This window comes from Saimiri boliviensis, chromosome 11, assembly GCF_048565385.1.
Source record: "Saimiri boliviensis isolate mSaiBol1 chromosome 11, mSaiBol1.pri, whole genome shotgun sequence".
NCBI classification, from domain to species: Eukaryota; Metazoa; Chordata; class Mammalia; order Primates; family Cebidae; genus Saimiri; species Saimiri boliviensis.
The window spans coordinates 77,716,951-77,727,010 of NC_133459.1; the positions used below are offsets into that span (position 1 = coordinate 77,716,951).

Sequence of the window (10,060 nt, forward strand, 5' to 3'; positions counted from 1 at the left end):
TTATTGCAGCCAGGAGCTGGGCGATGATTTGTCTAAGTAACCCAGCTCGTCTAACAAAGAGAGGCTCTGCCTTTATATAGGCTTACACTCTAGATGTGATACGTGAAAGAATCTTAGGTTTACAGCTCTAGTCTTGGGTTTACAGTTTTAGAAATCACATATGAAAGGGTTTTAGGTTTACAGCTTTAGGACCTGCATGTGAAAGGCTTCTGGTCTCCGGATGGAGGAGTGGGGTAGGGGTTTGAACTTGCTTAAGTAAAAACAGTGTCTTCCAGAGAATTTCCCCAATACCAAGCAAGCTATTTGCAGGAAGGTGATTCAGGAGGCCCTAGTTGACCAGCCTTTTCTTCTATTGAAATGCAGTGTGGAAGTCAAGGGGGAGGTGATCCCAGATGCCTGGGTCTCCTTCCTCAAAGTGAAGTATAGGCATCATTTAAAAGATAAAGTCCTGAATTTTATAGGGTTTAGCATCCATCACAAAGTTCATTTCCATGAGTTCCCATCACAAGTAAAATGCAGCTGTTCCATTTTTCTTTCCTCAAGTCATTACTGACAAAGTCACTACTCAGTGACACCAAACAGACTTCTATTTGCTGAGTAATCTGACTCTTCCAGCACAATATTATTTGTGAATGTGACATGATCTTCACTAACTCATTTGAAAACTTCTGATGTCTTTTAAGCCAGGAATATTCCTAGGAGAATTCTGTAATGAAATGCTCTATTTGCTCTCATTTTAAGTAATGAATTTGTTGGTTCTCAAGCAGAAAAAAAAGAAGGTTAATAGTTGTATTACTCATTTTCTTGAAAACTTCTTTTGATTAGAAATAATGAAATAAAATATCCCATAGGAAAATTAAATTTTACTTATTGATGTATTATAATAGCTGCTGGAGAACAGAATCAGAGTTAACCCATAGAATATTTTTAGAGGGATGGGGAGAGTGAGGATAGAGACTTTAAACAATTAAATTTCTGCGGCTGCCAATATACAACTCAAAGGTATTTTAAAGTTTCTATTTGAAGTAATCAAAGGCAGCTAATTCGTGCTACATTTTACCACTTTTTAATTACTCCACCCTAAAAAATACTAAATGACATGTACATAGTGAAGTTCTTCAGAATCCTGATTTGAACATGGGTCTTGGAGTCAAGTTACCCAGGTCTGAAAGCCAGTTCTGCTTCTTTCTGAGGTACCTCAGCCAAGCTAATTAACTTCTCTATGACTCAGTTTCCTCACCTGTAACAATGAGGGAATATATACAGTCGTTTCTAATTCAGAGGTTTTTTTGTATACTGAAATATAAACTTGGATCAGTTGCAAGCACATACCACTCATAAAACATTGTTACTCTTATTACTGGATGGTTATCTAAACCAGGGGACAATAAGCCTGGACTAGATGTAGCTTAATGCCTGTTTTTGTTTGTTTGTTTTGTTTATTGTAAATAAATTTTACTGAAACACAGGCACACTCATGTTGACAATGTCTGCTTTTACTCAATGTCTGAGGTGAGTAATTCCACGGGGATATTACAGTCTAAAAATTACTTAGTATTTGACCATTTTCAAAGAAAGTTTGCCAATCCTGGAACTCTGTGGAGGTTGACATTGAGTCCCTTAATAAAGCTTTGGAGATACTGCCATTAGTTCCATCAGAAGGGGATGCTAGAATAGAAGAAACCTAAATGAATGCAAAGTGCTTAAAATTAGAGTACTCTGAATAATGTATTAAAGTGTTAAAGGTACAATTCTTATAGTCTCTATTATTCAATTACTTTCAGTTTCATCTAAGAACCACCTTGCATTCAATCAAGGGTGTGACTCTCTGGGAAATTGAGAATTTCATGGATAATACACATTTTGCCCTTAGCCATGTGAAGTTTTTCATGAGTTTCTTTCTGACTGAAGGATCTTCTCACTTACCCATATGTTGCATAGTCAACAGGCACAGGAACCACGATTAAAACTCACAAAACTCTTTAACTTGTTAAAGTGTGCCCTGGGATGACAGACTATCCATGGCTAACTGAGGAGCTCAAAATTAACACAGGAACTTGTGGCCAGGACTAGATGAGGGAGCGTTTACGTACTCTTCATTATCAGCCAGATGTAGAAGTGTCACAGGACCTCCCTGTCTACAATCAAGCCAAACCAGTTCCTATTGTCAATGCCAAGATTAACTGTGTCCTGAAGCATACTCCTCCTTCCCATCACTGGCTCTTTGAAAGAAACATTGGACAGAGACTTCTGATTTGGGGCATAGAAACTGCCCAATTAAGGCTCAACTATTTTGACCAGTCAGAACTGAACAAGTTTGAAATTTTCATTTGCATAAACAGATCTGCTTGAGAAACTAGGTGAGAACTTTCCCTGTTTAAGCCAGCTCCTCTCTTTGTTCTTCAGAGCACAATTTTACTTGTATTGAAGGCTGTGCCTTCTTAATCTGCACATATAACTGGTTTTTATAGAAAATAAATCTCTCCCTTTCTTCCTCTGTAAATCTCATGGTCTTGGTGACAAGGATGGAATCTGAAGTGACTCCTGTGCTTCTTCCCAACACTATCTGGCTCAAGGTGTTAGGACCCACAGGAGCCCTTTGAGCTCAGTTATTTTCCTGGCTGTGCTGGGAGGACTTGGGTATAAAATAAAAATAAACACCCAAGGCCCACACCGGGGGAACAGACCCTCTCTTGACCATGGAGACTTCTGATAAACCTTAAAAGCTGAGTTTCCAGCCATGTGAGAATGGGAGCTGAGACATGCCTCATTATCCTCCCTGCCTTTTGCTATTTAGACATAACAACTGACAGGCATTAATGTTAAAATAGAGCTGACATAAATTAATGTTAAAATAAGACTGACAGAGTGGACTCTAAGGCAATGAAATAGCAAACTATACAGAAGACCTAAGGCCATGCCAGCCAGGGGTTAAGTCACATACCCCGACACTTAAAGAATAAACTATGCCCTCACTGTCACAAGGTTTTTCTATTTTTTCCTAGCAGCTAAACAATGGCAAAACAGTTGTAGCTCACCAACTATTAGACACTGACTTCCCTTTCCTATTCTATCAGCCGTAACTATAGCTTTGGTTGGGTAAGAGACTGATTTCAGTAACTCGCTTCTGATAAAAAGACCACGGACAATGGGCTAGTTCTGGCCAGTTTACAGAGCCTGAGCACTTGAGTGCATGTGTGTCCTGAAATGACATTTTTATATACAGGGTCTAATAGAAATATATGTAAATGTTAAGCCTCCACCCCACAAATGAACATAGGTCATATATCATATGCATGTTTGTTCAATACTCATGTGTCAGGATGTATCTTGTCCTATAATCAGTTGAGTACGTATACTTGGCCAACCCATTTAGTCTAAATCCCTTCTCTAAACTCTCCTTTTTCAAAGTCCCTGTTTCTAGGTCTCTGCTGGAAGCTGCACTTCCTAGACTGTCAAGCTAGCTACACTACAAGCTGTAACCCTTTAAAAGAAATAAAGTCTCCTTTTCTAAGTTTATAATTCTTGTGGTTCTTAACATGGATTAGCCCTTTTAGACCCAAGATCTCTCATTTTTAGGATGGTGTCTCAGACACTATTTTCTTCAGGAAGCCTGCCCATCTGGCTCCATGGAGTACCCATTTGTGGAGTATGCTCATACTTTTTGATGTATGCTTGCATTTTGTGGGTTACTCTCATGCTTCATAGGATATGCTCAAACTTCAGTTTTGCAAGAACACTCACACTCTAGTTGCACTTGAAGGAATGCCTTCATGAAGTGAGTAATATTGGTAACCTAGGTCCTAAGGAAATGGTCTCTGACCAGTCACCATCAGATATTCCAACAGCTGGTCTCTAACCAACCAACATCTGGTACTCTAGTGGTATTTCAAATTTAAAATGTAAAGATTAAAGCTACATAAAAATGATCCAAGATATTCATCTAAATTGAACTATTTACACATGCAATTAGAACAAAGACGAGTCTGAATTTTTCAAAGATAATAAGAGGCTTTCCTTTAATTAGCACTTTTTAAAAATATATATTATTATGGGCTCATAATAGTTATAAATATATATAAGGTACTGTGATATTTTGGTACAGGCATACAATGTCTAATGATAAAATCAGGGTAATTGGGATATCCAATACCTTAATCATTTATCATTCCTTTGGGTTACACACATTCCAATTCTATTTAGTTGTTTTTAAAATAAAACAAGTGATTATAGCCACCCTATCATGCTACTGAATACCAGATCTTTTCTATCTAATTGTATTTTGATACCCATTAGCCATCCCTACTTTATTCTCTCCTCTCCACTATACTCTTCTCAGCTTCTGGTAAATATCATTCTACCCTCTAAATCTATCATTTCTATTTTTAGGTTTTATTCTCCCACCTATGAGTAAGAACAGGCAATAATTATTTTTCTGTGCCTGGCTTATTTCACTTAAAGTAATATCCTCCAGTTATATCCATATCGTTTCAAATGACAGAATTTTTTATTGCAGCTAAATATTCCATTGTGTATGAGTGCATATTTTCTTTATTTATCTTTTGATGGACACTTAGGTTGACTGTATATCTGGCTATCATGAATAATGCTGCAATAAACATGGGAGTGCAGATATCCTTTTGATATACTGATTTTCTTTCTTTCAGATATATATCCAGCAATGGAATTCCTGGATCATATGGTAGTTATATTTTAGGTGTTTTTTGAGGAACCCCCATACTGTCCCATAGTGATTGTACTAGTTTACATTCCCATCAACAGTGTACAAGGGTTTCCTCCTTCTCCACATTCTCACTAACATTTATTATTCCTGTCTTTCAGATAAAAGCCATTTTGACTGGGATCTGATACAACTCTCTGTAGTTTTGATTTGCATCTCTCTGATGATTAGTAATGTTGAGCATTATTTTGTATATCCATCGGCCACTTCTTTTGTGAAATGTCTATTCAGATTTTTTCCCATTTTTAATTATACTATTTGGTTTTCTTCCTATAGAGTTGTTTGAATTCATTATGTATTCTGGTCATTAATCCTTTGTCAGTGGGTAGTTTTCAAATATTTTCTCCAATTCTGTGAGTTGGCTTTTCATTTTGTTGATTGTTCCCTTTACTGAACAGAAGATTTTTAACTTTATGTGATCTCATATATCTGTTTTTGCTTTGGCTATGTGAACTTTTGAGGACTTATTCAGTAAATCTTTGCCTACTGTATTTTACTGGTGTTTTCTGCTAGTCGTTTCATAGCTTAAGCTACTAGATTAAGTTTTAAAGACATTTTTATTTGATTATGTAAATGGTGAGGAATAGGGTTCCAGTTTCATCCTTCTACATATAGATATCCAGTTTTCCTAGTAACGTTTATTGAAGAGACTGTCCTTTCTTCAATGTGTGTACTTGGTTCCTTTTTCAAAAATGAGTTGACTGTAAATGCATAGATTTATTTTGGGGTGCTTTATTCTGTTCTATTAGTCTGTGTGCTTTTATGCCAGCATCATGCTGTTTTGGTTACTATAGTTTTGCAGTATTATTTGAAGTAATGTGATTCTTCCGGTTTTGTTTATGCTCAGCCTCTGGCTTTCAGTATTCTGACTCTTTTGTGGTTACACATAAATTTTAGAATTATGTTTGCTATTTCTCTGAAGAATGCCATTGGTATTTTGAGACAGATTGCATTGAACCTACAGATTCCTTTGGGTGGTATGGACATTTTAATAATTATTATTCTTCCAATCTATGAACATTAAATATCATCTTTTTGTCTTCCTTTTTTAAACTTGTGAAGTGTTTTTAATAGCAAGTGTTTTCTATAGTATGTTGGGGGAAATCAAGAGGTTTATTAGCATGATATATGTTCAGAAGTGAGTTTGATACGTGAAAAGTCTAAACATACTGATTTAGGACTGCATATTTTGCAATCTCAAGAGGGGTTAATAGGCCATATGGGCTAAATTAATGCTTGCCTCTGGGAAACAGGTATGCTTGTAAATATAAAATTGTGTTAGACATTAGCACCAGTGCAGAACATGCTCAGTATCATAAGATCCAAAACACCAGCGCAAGTTTATCTATCATTAAAAAATAATTACCTCCTTTCTAAAATGTCAGAATAGCAGGCAACAGATTAATAAATCCAATCCCATTGAATAACTCTTGTACATAAAATTTCTCGTTTAGAAGTCTATGTGAGAACTAATCTGCTGAACAGACATGTTTAACATTGAAGATATCCAATATTTTTTTGAATTGAACACTGCCATACACAGGTGGAACATTACCAAAAATGAAGTGACAAAAGATTCTTAAAACTTTTTAGGAAGGCAGAAAACCACACTGCCATGTGTGTACCTATGCAACAATCTTGCATGTTCTTCACATGTACCCCAAAACCTAAAACGCAATTAAAACAAACAAACAAAAAAACTTTTTAAAGAAATCCTTCCCTGTTTATCAATAAATGTGGCAAAAGAATGAAAGAAAATTCTAGAAAATCTGTTTTATTCATCATTCTTTCTATGTATATTTTAGTAAGTGGTGATGCTTCCATTGAATGATCCATTATTAACCTAATTTTCTAATGGGGGAATTATCTCTTTCTGTGGAATAAATATTTATCATCTTAGAACTAAATAATAGCAATCTAGGAAATTCAGAAAGAGCAAAGATTTTTGGCTTATATTTCATGCCTGGTGCTGCTGTTCCAACCTTATAAAGTGAAGCTGTCTTCTTTCCAAATTCCCAGAATTAAAATACTACCCCATCTCACCATACCTGTTGGGTCTTTTTAGAACAAAGGAAGGGTTACACAGTTGTCAATTATCAATGTACCATTTTGATTTTGCGTTCTTTCACACACAGAAATCATACCAAATGGCAAGACACTTATTTTACACAACAATATATTATGCACTAGTGAAATCAACTTATTTAACCTACCCAGTGTGAGGGAGCAAAACCCATACCTACAAAACTACTTGACTTAAAAGGATGTGTTTATCAATAAGTAGCTTGAACAACTTTCAACAATGAGGTACCTAACTTGACTTTTAAAATGGGAAAGTCACACATTTAAAAAGTAAATATAATTGAAATTGTAAACCAGTCATAATTTGAACCTAATGAACCATGCAAGCAGCAAAGGTTAATAAACCAATGAACTTTAAATTTGTTCAAGTACTGATATTTCTATATATAAAGATTTAGCATATACATACAACAGCTATCATGAGAAGTCAAAAAAGATTTTTTCCCAAAAATGAAAATATTAAAACTAAATTAATAGTTTTTCACACAAGGTAAAATTTGACAAGTGAAAGTTTAACATAATCCTGTAGACGATGTGTGAAAATGCAAAGCAGGTATTAAAACTGGTATGTCCAGAATTTAACACCAGTTTGTAATCGTGGGAACATCTAACACCTTAATTAAAAGACACAAATGAAGTGAAAGCTTTAAACTGGTACACACTGTTCACATCTATATTTCAAATGTAGAGATGCATATTTGTAAGCAGCAATAAAAAAGTATTCATGAAGAATGCATCATCTCTGAAAATGATGAAAACATCCCTGCTACCAATATATTTCTAAATACAAAATTGTTTCTTCTGTGTAGCATATTTGTTTCTTCTGTGTAGCAAGAGAAGTTCATTTTTACAACTGATAAAATTCAGCCTTTAGGTGTGCATGGTATGAATGCAAGTCTTTTTTTAAAAAAATTCTTACTCATTTGGAATCCTTAAGCATGCAAAAGCTTTGAACAGAAAGGTTCACAGAGGAACCAGGGTTGTCTTATGGTATCCAGTTAAGCCAGATCTGGGAATATCTCTGGGTTCATCCTCATGAGGAGCAGAAGCACTTTTCACTTGTCAGTTCTGCTGCCACAGTTCAGACATCTGCCACACCCACATTCGCCTTGTCCTTCCTCACCATCAGGTTCTGGGAGCCAAGTTCTCCAAAATTAATCTCCAACTGAGACATTACTCATTTGCTGGCTTCTGGAAAAGATAGTCCATAACAGAATCTGGAGCATAAGCTTCTTCACTCTGATTTATGAAAAACAAATTTCCTCTTCCACTGCCTTCAGCAGCTTCATTTGGTTTTCAGATATTAAATTCCACTTTTGCCCACTCCTTATTTTGAATAGTCTTCCACTCATCCAATGTCATCTCTTCAGGACCCTATTCCTTTAACTCTTCAATTTCATTCTCCTTATTTTCAGTGTCTGCCACTGGATGTTCTTCACCTACAGGTGTTCCTCAATCACATTTGATTGATCCAAATCAGTTAATTCATCTTTAACAGTTCCACAGTGATGAGATCTGCAACTCCATGTTTGTCCTCATGCTTCAGACCAGATCTATCACTTCCACTATGCCTATAAAATTCACATATGCCATGGGAATCAAATCCATCTCCTCGACCCATTCCATGCCCAAAGGCCCCTTGACCTCTTCCAAGACCACCATGGCCTCCAATATGTCAGTCAATAATCGGTCTAAACTGAAAATTTGTTCCACCCTTTTCTTCAAGTGGCTTTTCAAATCTTTGTTTTAGAGGTGATCATGTTTCTGGTCTTCTGTTAAATATTTTCCCTTTACCCTGAAGTTGTTGACCAGGTCTCCTTCCAACTCATCTTATACCTTCTTTCTTAAGCACGATGGGCAGCTGTGTCTCCTCTTTCTTGTCAACCACACTAATTGCTGAGGGGCGTGGAGGGGGGGTAACTGGTTTCATTCGATCTTTGTGGGACTCATTACAGAGCTATTTGCCTGCCATGTTGGGGGACCTGAGCTGCACTCTTGGCCCCAGGGCCCCCGGTATCACCCTACTGCTTTTATTTTTTGTTCTCCCATGCCTTCAGCACCTCAAAGGGGTCCAGTTCATCTTCAAGCAACTGGTCAAAATGGTTGGTGACCATACAGCCAAAGCCTGCCTGTAACTACCCAGGCATCATGGTGGCTCAGTGACACATTTCTCCATGGGTTGTAACAGGCTATGCCAAGCAAAGAGCTCCTGTGCTCCGGCCTGCAGAGCAACAGACAGGAACCCGGGCAAACCTATCGTGGATGAGAAGGGATGGGACAAGAGGCGCGAAGAATGGCAGCAAGACAAAAGTTCTGATCAAGCTGCAAAGTTTATTTCAAAATGGGTTCCTTATATAGGGAGGGGAGAGGGTAGGGGAAAGTGGCTCTGATAGGTTGAAAAGCGAGTGCTCAGCTTGTGATCAGCAATCCCATTGGTGCAGCCGCACGTGATCAGCGATCCCATTGGTGCAGCCGTGCGTGATCTTTGGTGGCCCGCCACCACGTCCGTGGTATGCTTCTGGCGGGAGGGGCTGATGCAACTTCTTGTTTCAATTGCATCAGCTTAGCCTGGGTTCCCAACATCTCCTCCCTTTTTCTTTAAAAAAAAAAAAGGAGGCGGACCTTAACCAGCTAGGGGAGGTAGAGGCTGTGCTCCTCCTGAGCCTTAATTTGCAGGCTTGTAGGTACCTTTTTGGGAGGAGAGGATTTTTCGAGTACCAACCTCTATGCAAGCCAGCTTACCTCTCAGGAGACTCGACAGTAGCCTTAGTAAGGCCTCTCCTTGCAGTGCTTTGCCTTGCACCTAGCGGTGTCCATTACCTTCGTAAAGCATAGTGTCGAGCGGTATGCTGCTCCCGTAGGAGGGGAACCGGCTACAGTCTGCCATATTCTAGATCACGCGTTGCTAGTTGGTGATAGTGGATTTGTATGGGCTTTCCCAGTATGGAATTAAGCTGATCCTTAATTAATGCTGTCACTCGTCTTAGGATCCAGGGGGCAAAGGAAAAGAATAGGATGATAGCGAATAAGGGTCCAAGGAAGGGGAGGAGGTAAGGGAGAAGTCCATTGAGGCCGGTGAGGAAGGGATTATCGGTGAGTGCTTTGCGTCTTCGTTCGAGATCTTCCTGTAGATTTTTTATTTTATTTCGGACAATTCCTGACTTGTTGGCATAAAAGCAGCAACGTTCCTGTAGGGCTAAACAGAGGCCTCCCTGTTCTGCAGTGAGTAGATCTAAG

General features: G+C 38.0%; 1 pseudogene; it reads right to left on the reverse strand.

The window, feature by feature from the left end:
• Positions 1-7,786: 7,786 nt before the first annotated feature.
• LOC101044776 (SERPINE1 mRNA-binding protein 1-like) lies at positions 7,787-8,970 on the reverse strand (annotated as a pseudogene).
• Between the last annotated feature and the right edge of the window lie 1,090 nt (positions 8,971-10,060).